The 11162-nt window shown below is 50.8% G+C and overlaps 1 pseudogene; it reads right to left on the bottom strand.

Annotated features, from left to right (window-relative positions):
• Positions 1-9321: 9321 nt before the first annotated feature.
• On the bottom strand, positions 9322-10658 carry LOC125519699 (annotated as a pseudogene).
• Positions 10659-11162: the final 504 nt, after the last annotated feature.

Raw genomic sequence — 11162 nt, 5'->3', positions numbered from 1 at the left:
CAGAGAGGGATCAACAGCCTTTGCCTCATCATCTTTTCTCAGTTTGAGCCGGCACTCCATGGGTGTTTGACACCCATTGCACCATGTCATCCCTGCAGCTTCAAGTATCTTTTCTGCATAGCTCTCCTGACACAAAGTAATTGAGTCTCTGGATTGGGTTACCTTGATGCCCAAGTAGTAGCTTAGGAGACCGAGGTCACTCATTTTGAAGAGTTCTTGCATCTGCTTCTTGAACTCAGTGATGGATGCTTGGTCTGTGCCGGTGATGATGAGATCATCGACGTACACACCAACTAGCAAGAATGAATGTGCATCCCCGCGGCGATACACGGCATGCTCCAGTGGGCTGTGCGTGAGCCCCAGCGTGCTCATGGTCTCGTCCAGCTTCGCGTACCAGGCCCTCGGTGCTTGCCGCCGTCTGTAGAGCGCCTTCCAAAGCAGCAGAACCTGCTGCTCCCTGCCGGCAGTGACATATCCCGGCGGCTGCACCACGTACACTTCCTCGGCGAGGTCACCATTGAGGAAGGCGGATTTGACATCCATATGGTGCACCTCCCAGCCGGAGTGCACGGCGAGCGCGAGGAGCCGCCTCGGTCTCCATCCGTGTCACTGGCGCGAAAATTTCCTCGAAGTCCATGCCTTCATGCCAATGGCTTTGTGGCCGGCCGGCAAGTGGGCGAGCTCCCAGGTGCTGTTCTCGCCTATGGAGTGCATCTCCGCATCCATTGCCGCCTTCCAGGCCCCGTCGATCAGCGCCTCAGTGATCTCGCACGGCTCCTCTGCCGTGAGCAAGCACTGATCAGGCTCCTCCCATACAACCTCATGTTCTGTCTCGTCGAGAACATCGGAGAGGCGCCGATATCTTATCAGCCCGGAGTCGACGTCGCGCGTGTCATTGTGTGTGGGCCGTGTGGCCCATCGTGGCTCCCGCGTCACCACAGGGGTGCATGGCTCGGTCTGCGGTGTGGCGGGCGCCGATGCGATCAGCGTGTCGGCAGAGTCCGACGGCGTCACCAATGGTGGCGTAGAGGGTGATCGTGGCGCCCCGCTTCTCGGTGTAGACGCAGGCGAGCCGCCCGTGTCCAGCTCATGCACACCGTAGCCATTGGCGTAGACCATAGTGAATGTCGTCAGTGTGGGCACGGTGACCGCGCCCTGGGTGCTCTTTCCTCAAACACAACATCACGTGTGACTTGTACCTTTTGTGTAGCCGGATTGTACACACGATAGCCCTTGGTTCCTTCCTTGTAGCCTACGAAGATCATTGGGGTTGATAGATCCGAGAGCTTCGTCACTCCATGGCCAAGCTTCTTGATATGCGCCACAGACCCAAACACACGTAGGTGCAGCACATGCACTTGGCTTGTGGCCGTGCCAAGCCTCATACGGCGTCACCCGGTCCAAGCTGCGCGTGGGAGCTCTGTTGAGCAGGTACACCGCAGTCTTCACTGCTTCAGCCTAGAAATATGACGGCATGACCATGCTTTTGAGCAGGCAACGCGCCATCTCGGCGACGGTCTGATTCCGGCGTTCAACCACTCTGTTCTGCTGAGGGGAGTACGGGGTGGTGGTGTAGTGTTTGATGCCCAGCTGCTCGCATTATTCTCTGAACTTAATGGAGTTGAACTCACCGTCCCGGTCAGAGCGGAATGCGTGAAGCCTGCATTTTCCCTCGTTCTCAGCCATTGCCTGCACTTTCTTGAACTTCTGATGAGCTTCATCCTTGGATTTCAGCATTCCAACCACATGTATCGAATGTAATCGTCAACTGTCAGCGAGAAGTACTTACTGCCCCCCGGTGTGGTTGGTGTGCTTGGCCCACACAAGTCTGTATGTACAAGCTCAAGACCTTTCTCTGCTCTGTATCCGGCCACTTGAGGAAAAGGGGCATGGTGTTGTTTGCCCAATGCACAACCATCACAGTACTCCTCGACGCAGTGAATGACCGGCATCATGCGTACCATTTCCTTCGAAGACATGGCTCGCAAAGATCTGAAGTGCAGGTGTCCCATCCTCGCATGCCAGTGCCAGGTGACATCTTCAGTCTTGGTGAGGAGACGGGCTGGGCGTCAATGCTCATACACCCGTGTACAATCTGCTCGCCGTCCGTTTGACGTGAGCCAGGATGCGCCGGCCTGGATCTTGGATGGTCATGATCCCATCTTCAATCCCTATCCTGCATCCACCCTCATCCAACTGCCCTACTGAGATGATATTGATGCGTAAGCTGGGAATGAAATGGACTTCAGAGAGAGCACGTTGATCACCATTCTGGTAGCGAAACACAACAGCGCCCATGCCCTTTATAGCCACCAGAGAGCCGTCTCCGAATTTCACTGTGCCGTGTACACCTTCATCAAGTGTAGAAAACATGTTTCTCTCCCCAATCATATGGCTGGACGCCCCTGTATCATAGTACCAAAGGCCATCGGGTGAAGGCACGGGAATCACCTTTTCCTCGTTCAGAAACACAGTTTGCCGCGCCACCAACTCAGGTGTGGAGGCGTTGATGACCACGGCCATAAACAACCCCTGAGTTCATCGCCGTCGTCATGGACGAGGTTAGCATGTTCCTTCTTCCCGTGTTCCTTCTGCTTCTCTAGCCATGATCAGCAGTCTTTTTTCGGGTGTCCGGTCTTGCCGCAATAGTGGCATTTACCCTTCTTCTTGCCGCTGGATCCACCTGATCCACCCGCGCCGCCGCTCTGTGTCTTAGGCTTTTCCGACGACTTGCTTTTGCCGCCGCCGCCGCCGTGTGACGAACTGCCGTCGGCGAACTGACGCTCACGAGCAGCCCACTCCTCCGCGGTGTACATGAGTTGGCCGGTGGACTGCTTGGTGCCGTCTGAGGTCATAGTGGTCCTCACAAGCCGAGAGACGTTCGGTCAACTCCTCGACCGACAGCGTCTTGAGATCAATCAGCGACTCAATCGCCATGGCCATCTCCTAGGAGTGTCTTAGAGGGAATGAAGGGGCTGGGTGGTGTTAGAATTCTAGTGCTAAAAATCACACTACCTTGAGGCAGGGGAGTCATTCGATCCAATTAATATGTGCCGTCTGTAGTTGAGAGCTTCCTCAACCACTCCCTCGCCGGCCGGCAAGGGAAGAAACTTGAATTGTCTCTGAGATCTACACTTGTCCGGTTGTTACAACGTAACTGGTTCACTTCCATCAACAATACCTGAAGACGAAAATGACCTAGTTCCTCAACTCCAGCACCTTACACTTATAGATTGTGAGAATTTGGTGGAGGTACCAAAGTGACCTGAATCTCTTGAAATATTATACTCCCTCGTGGGGTTATGTGTTCCAGTTAGGTATATATAACCTCTTCACTTTACCTTGTTATCCATCTATTTGGTCCCTTTGTACACGTCAAAACTTGCACCTATCTAAAGAGTTTCGGTGTCCAGTGAGGTATAGTATTACTCAGGGCTAAGACCCTTGTCATGAAAGGAAGCTGAGGCACGAGCCTCACGAGATCCTTCGATCCCTCGCTACCAGGGGACGAAACAGAGCATGCATACAGCTTGCTGTCGGGCATTCATGCAGCTGTCGGTCCAGCCAAAAACAGAGGAGCACACACACTATTTATGGGGTTTCAGTAAGAAAAAAAACAACTCAGTTTGTGGACTTGCCAGCACTGTTTTTTTCTTTTCTTTTTCAATGAAACTTCTGTTCGATCAAAAAGTGGCAGCATGCTGATCCAGTACTAATAGTAGTGATCAAAAAGCTCTGTTATTCCTCTGTTATTGTTTCCCCGTGTGCAGTGTCCATTTGGTTGAGCAGCTGCAGCGGAGAGTCCAAATTGTACAGACATGAGCAAATACAGTCAGTTCTGAAAATCCTTTCTGTACTTTGTTCTATAAATGTTGTTATATAAAAATCAGCAATACAGTCAGTTCTGAAAGCACAAACACCATGATCATAAATAAAAATATATAAATGAGTTGCCTCCTCATCGCTTTGTTGCATGCATGGGTGCGTCGCTGTATTGGCTCTCTCGGGTGCTTTTAGTTGACTCTCTTTGAATATACGTATCTACAGAGCCAAAACTGTCAGAGTAAACCTTGTTGTGATACAAACTGTTGAGTGTTTTGCAGAGTGTGGTGCACCCATCACGTTCACCTAGTGGGTGGGAGTGTACCAAAGCGACATGAAAAGCACGCGTTTGTATATTGCTGGTTCGGTCTTGACTCTTGAGTGAAAAAAGAAGAGCATTGAATTTGTTGGCTGGAACACAACCGGCCGGGTCTTGTTGCGCCCATTTCAGGATGTGGAGCTGTCACCCAACGAGATCTTCAGATGGAGGAGAAGCTAGTAACCTATGATATTGCTATGCATTCGCCTATATATTGGTCGTATCGACAGATGGATTAGATCGATCAGGATTATAATTATTAGCGATCAATTTAGTCTACTTACTGGATATGTTTATATAATAGGTACAAGGTATTCCGGTGATGAATTTTGTTCTTTTTTTATTAGTTCCAGAGTTTTTGGGTATGTCAGCGGCCTGTTCTTATTATATTTTATTTCACGGCTGCTATAAATCAGCCGGCTGATTCGCTGAAAATTTAAACCATCTCCGCAGCCGTCTGATCAAGCTTATCATAGCCATAGGATCCACGTGCGGCCACTCGTCCCGGATAGCCCGTTACAACGCAGCTGCGCCCACATAACGGCTCCCATCTTATCCCCGCGAATCATGGGTGGCGGCGACTGCGCTGCCGTCGGTCCACCGTCCGGCGTCGTTCCGCCCTGCAACACCACCGCACCAACATCGCGCAAACACCAGCCGCCACCAAAAAACTAACAGCACGCCCCCTACTTGGCGCACCATATCGCCAAAGACATGCTTGCCTCTGCCTACCGTCGAGGCTCCGATGGCTCTGTTGCATGCACCCATCGTACACCGTATCCGTGCTAGTGGGGGCCTAAATGCAAGGCTTCAGGAATTTGGGGCCCCCGTGCGAAATGCAAAATAAGGCCATATATTTTAAAAAAAAATATATAACTAAAGAACCAATATAACTGGAGTGTGTAATTCATGAACTATTTAAATCCGAAGGGAGCTGCCAGGCGGGGTACAGGCGCATAGTACTCCCTACTTCAGTGTATGACTAATGCCGACGATGGTTAATTTTTCTATAGAATACAAAAAAAAAACAATTTTCCCATGCAAGCATTCTCACATACACCTTGCAAACAAATGTCCGCCCAGCTCGGCTATATACATCTGAGAAAATTACACGATAGTATCACATTTGGGGCGGTGGTGGTGAATTGGTATCAAGATTGGTAATTTTTACGTGTCGGTACCAAGTTTGAGGCTAGCCGTTACAAAAAAGTCCAAATCGCGTATAAACACATATTGACGGTGTATCCAGGCGGGGCCCGCATGTCAGGTGCCTACATGGCATGTTTTTTTGCAGAAAACCCCCCTGCTTTATACGCAATCACATAGGTGCTCATTATTTTCTGAAAAAAGGTCTTTTGACATTTTTTTTTTCGTTTGCAAGTTTTCACGGACTCATTTGAAAGTTTCAGTTGAATAGGACAAGTAAACAGAAGAAACTAAGAATCACATGATGTGTTTGACTAATGCCGACGATGGTCAATTGTATAGTGCATTCGTCAGGGTTATCACACATCATGTGATTGATCGAGAGTTTCGATTGTCAATTTTTCTATAGAATACAAAAAAAAACATTTTTCCCATGCAAGCATTCTCACATACACCTTGCAAACAAATGTCCGCCCAGCTCGGCTATATACATCTGAGGAAATTACACGATAGTATCACATTTGGGGCGGTGGTGGCGAATTGGTATCAAGATTGGGGATGTAGCTAAAGAAAGAAGAATACAAATGGTCGCAGCTTTGACGACGGGGCTAAAGGGTGCGAATGACGTTATTAGTCGTACGGATTGCTCGCTCGGCAGTACCATTTTGCTGGGAGGTGTAAGGACAAGATAGGCGAAAAAGAATGCCATGGGTGGTGCAGAAGGTATTTAGTTTTGAGTTTTCCAATTCTCGGCCATTGTCACATTGGAGTGCGGAAATAGACAAATTAAATTGGGTACGAGCGTATGCGTGAAAAGCTGTGAAGGTGGTGTAAACATCAGATTTTTTGCATAGGGGAAAGCTCCAAAAATAATGTGTATAGTCGTCGACGATGATAAGATAATAACAAAAACCAGAAGGGCTAGGAACTGGGGACGTCCATAAATCACAATGAATTATTTCAAACGGGCGAGTAGTAGAAGTTTGAGAAGCATAAAATGGTAGCCTAACATGTTTGCCTAACTGACACGCATGACAGAGGGGAGGCCCTCCTTTATTGAAAGAAATATGCTTGGAGCTATTTAGACGTGACATGGTGTGGTTGCCGGGGTGTCCAAGTCGACGATGCCAAAGCGAGGTGGAGGCGATGATGGCGCGAGCTTTGGCAAGTGCTTGTTGGTGGAGAGGGTAGAGTGGTCCGGAGCTATTGCATCGAAGAATCACGGTCTTGGATGGAAGGGCCTTCACAGAAAAACCGAAGGGATCAAATTCAATAGAACAATAATTATCAATTGTAAATTGACGAACAGATACGAGATTTTTGATAATGTTGGGAACTACAAGAATATTGTGAAGATAGAGAGGTTTAGAGAGAGATGCAAGTGTTTGGGAGCCAATATGAGTGATGGGAAGAGACGCGCCATTGCCAACAGTTACTGTGTGAGCGGAGGAGGGTGTGAGAGATTGAAGTTTACCCGGATCGGATGCCATATGGGAGGAAGCGCCGGAATCCATGTACCATTCATTTTTGGGGAAGTGCATGTTGTTAAGGGCGGTGACAAGCGCGGGGCCGAGCTGCTGTTACTGCTGCTGGTGGAAGGTGGGAGGAGGTGGCGCCTGGTGGAGATGCGTGTTGGTGTAGCCAGCTGCTGGAACATATGTTGCATATGGTTGAGAAGTGCTTGTAGGACGAGGACCAAGAAGGCGTGGAGCTGGAGCACGCCATGCACGCGTTTGCTGCCATGGTTGAGGCTGGGACAGCGCCGGGTGTTGTACGTGGCCTGCACGAGTTGGCAGCCCTGCCCACGGATTGAACATCCATGGTTCACTGCGTCCACGGCCGCGTCCGCCGCGGCTACGTCCGCGGCCGCCGCCGCCGCCACCGCGGTAGCCTTGGTCGTTGCTGTTGTAGGAGACTGAGCTGCCTCATCCTGCGCCCCCGGAAGGTGCGCGCTCACCACCGGCGCTTGGAAGAATGTTGTTGCCGCTAGCCCAAAGTGCCGTGGCAGTAGCGTTCTTGGCGTCCGCCTTCTTCTGTGCCTCTTCAAGAACTAGTGCTGATCTGGTCTGCAAGAAGGACGGGAACGGCGACTAAAACGGAAGAAAAGTGCGCAAGTGTGCATACTGCTCGCTGAGGCCGCGTAACAGGGTGAGGACGAGGGTCTCGTCGGAGATGGTCTCTGGTCGGAGACGGTTTGCCCGACGTCGGCAAGGGCATCAGAAAGATTCTTCAGCTTGGCGCAATACTCAGAGATCGTCATGTCGCCTTGGGGAGTGTTGCGGAATTCAGCATCAAGAGCAAAAGGGCATGACTCTTCTTGTTGTCGTGGAACAGTTTGGCGATGGCGTCCCTTATCTGTCGAGCGGAGGATCCTGGAGCCATGATGATGCCGAACAGCTCAATAGAGATTGAGCCGTAGATCCAGGAGAGCACGGCGTAGTCATCGCGCCCCCAATCGGAGGTGGGCGAAGTGTCAGAGAGGGTGGCGGCAGCGTCACCGATGACGTGGTTGGAGAGGCCATAGCGACTGAGGGTGACGAGAAACAGCTCACGCCACTTGACGTAGTTGGAGTCTTAATGATCGAGAGTGCTGGGGACATAGGTCTTGATGGAGGCGGCGTAGGAGGAGGGTGCAGGAGAGGGGATGAGGACAGTTTTGCCCTTCTCCTCGTCAAGGCGCTTGAGTTCTTCCTCGCGAGCCTGCAGGAGGGACTCGCGGTTCTTGAGCTCCTTTTCGAGCTTTTTCAGATCATCGGCGTTCATGCTGATCGGGATGGTGGGGGCTGAGGGAAGCTGTGGAGGTGAGGATGATTAGGTGTTGGGATCGAGTTCTTGGCAGGAAAGGACCAATCGGCCTGATACCATGTAAGTTGGGAAAGAACGGGCTGCTGATTGCATGCCTCGTCCATCTCATATTCACGTATATATAGAGTACATGATTACAATCAGGTTACAATAAACAGTTTCCATGTACAGTAGATACCATGCCATCTATATGAGGCTTGGCGTGAACGCCAAGATGAGCAGCACCAGATGTGCCTGATGCGGAAGAATCTGAACGGCCAGATACGGCGGCCCGGTCATGCTCTAACACTCCCCATAGTTGGTACGGGAGGAATGGGTAAGACCAACCTTGCTCAACTTATGCACAATGACTAAAGAGTGGTGTGTCGTTTTGAGTTGGTCCTATGGGTCTGTGTATCTAACAAGTTTGTTATGAAAGAAATAATCCAATCTATAATACAAGTGTGCACGGTTGAGAAGTATAAGTTGACTAAAATGGATGCATTGCAGAGCAAACGTAGTGAAGTATTGGGCAATAAAAGGTAGCACCTAGTGCTGGGTGATGTTTGGAATGAAGATACACAAAAGTGGGATGATATGAGATCATTGTTGTGCTCACATTTTGGCTCAAGTTGCTTCTATCATGGGCACACTTCATCCACGTCATATATCACTTGTAAATGAAGATCAGTCATGGCTGGTTTTCGCTTTATCTTCATCCACATCATATATCACTTACAAATATATGCAACAACTTGTAGATCGAGTGCATATATGCCAATCAAACTGCTTACATCGTACTCCAACAGTTATGTATGTATACACCACCATACATACATAGTATGTAGCAGATGTGTTACTTATTTAGAGGAAAGTAGGCACGTAGGAGTGTAGAACACGTGTGGAGTCTACAGAAGAACATATGGGTGGAGTCCTTCTGCTCTAAGACTGGGTTTTGTGTCTACCTGAAATTGGGCGATTCTGTAGTATGTTTGGACTATTGTTTTGGCTGATGTGCAAATTGTAAAAGATGTTTAAAAGTCTTTTCTCTCTCCGGTAGTGGGTGATTTGGCATCCTATAGATATGGTTATATGTCTAGGATGTAGGTTGCTTATCAGTTGATGAGGTGATGCATCAGGTCTGATGAAAAAAAGTGGTGTGATGGTTGTATCTAGACTTCTATTTTCTTAATGAAAATGGGGGCCATGTGGCCCTTTTATCAGAAAAAAAACACGTGTGGAGTCGTGACTTGATCACATGTTGTGACACTGCGCGGGCACGATGAGCAGCTTGTTTCCCGCCAAATCATAGACGATGTGCATGTTCTGTTGCTGGAAGTTGCCGATGATGGTCGGGAGGTCGTCGCCGGCCGAATCTATGACCACGCACAGCTGGTCGTCCAAGTTGGGGTGCTTGGCCATGTAGTTCTCCCGTGGCAGTTCCCAGTCCGCGCCACCCTCCAGGTGCAAGATCAGCTTGGGCACCGCCACCTTGCTCGCGTCCGGCACCGAGTCCGTCTGGAAGCACTGCAGCTCGCCAGGGCCGCCGTCGTCGTCGTAGGGGATATGGGGCAGCGCCACCTGCGACACGAACGCCTCACGGAGGATCCGGAAGACGGCCCGTGGGAAGGAGGTGATAGCCGTGCCTGAGTCGATGATCGTCCCGCCGGAGCCGTCCGTCTTGAGCGTGAACGCCGACTCCGGGACCGGCAGGCGCACCTTGCCGACGGTGATGCCTTTGAGAGAGAGGTAGTAGTAGACATCGGAGTCGGGAACCCGTACGAAGGGAGTGGACAGAACAGGCCCCGTGGCGTGCGCTGTGAGGTCGTCGTCCGGGGCGCCCAGGAACACGGGGCTGCTCCTCGACTCGAATATGCTGGTGAAGCAGTAGGAGAAGCTGCCAACACGGAGCTGCCCAGGCAGCGACAATGGCCCGCGGGCGAAGCCGGCGATGCCGGACTCGTTGGACGAGAAATTGCCGGTGGTGTACTGGCCACATCCAAAGGCGAGGTCCGGCACCACCTTGCCCTGCTGGAAGGTGAAGGAGTCTTTGGCGAGCTGGCTCATTGACACAGACTTGTCGCCGTAGACGAGTCGGTAGGCACAGCCGCCGAGGAAGCACGCGCGGCCGCTCCGCTGAAGGCCTTGGCAGAGTTGGTTGGAGCAGGCGACGCCGTGGACGGTGTCGGAGGCGGAGGTGTTGAACTTGGGGAAACGCTGGTCGAAGCACTTGAAGCAGGGCGTGCACTGTGTCCAGATGACGTTGCTGCCGGTGTCCACCTCCAGCGCCACGTGCTGCGGCCGCGGAGTGCCGATGCCGAGGTGGATAAGGTACTCGGTGGAGCCTATGACGCCGGAGCTGCTGACCGCGGGCACGGTCACCGCGCCGCCAGGACCGGATGGGCAGAGCTTGGCGGCCCGTGCCCTCGACCGGGCGACCATCCGCCCGAGCAGCTCACCTTGGGTGGCGGCCACTGTCGACGTGGGTGAGATGGGCATGCAGCTGCAGGGTAGCCGATCGCGAGGTGGCCGGCCAAGCCAACAGGGCTAGTAGCGTTAGGACTAGGAGGAGAACGTAGTGCTCCATAATGCTCACCACTAGGAGGACGTGTATTGCTTTGTTGTTAGGGAGCCACCGTGGGTTTACATACACTTCTATCTATCTATCTATCTACACTTCTATCTATCTATCTATATATATAGCCATCCATGCATGCATGCGTACAGGGGCGGAGCCAGAACTTTTGTGAAGCCCGGGCAAACTTAAGCCTGAATGTCTAACATGCAAATAAAAAATTTCGTACCGGGTAGATAATATATACTATGCATCAAACTTGCAAAGCACAAATCCACATTAATATTGAAGTGAAAATACGAACATAACAGTCAGACAAATGTAATATTTAAGCGAACTAATATATCAATATTCCATTTCAGAGAACAAATGAAGTTGTGACTTGAGAACAAAAGACATGGAATCAAACCGAAGCATAGAGCCAATCAGCCAAACTAGCCATCTTGCCAACAAAAGTGTAGCCGTCTAAATCACCATGACACCATCAATATATCCTCACCATGACACCATCAATAT

The sequence above is a fragment of the Triticum urartu genome, chromosome 7, assembly GCF_003073215.2.
Source record: "Triticum urartu cultivar G1812 chromosome 7, Tu2.1, whole genome shotgun sequence".
NCBI classification, from domain to species: Eukaryota; Viridiplantae; Streptophyta; class Magnoliopsida; order Poales; family Poaceae; genus Triticum; species Triticum urartu.
This window is presented reverse-complemented; position numbering and strand designations above follow the sequence as displayed.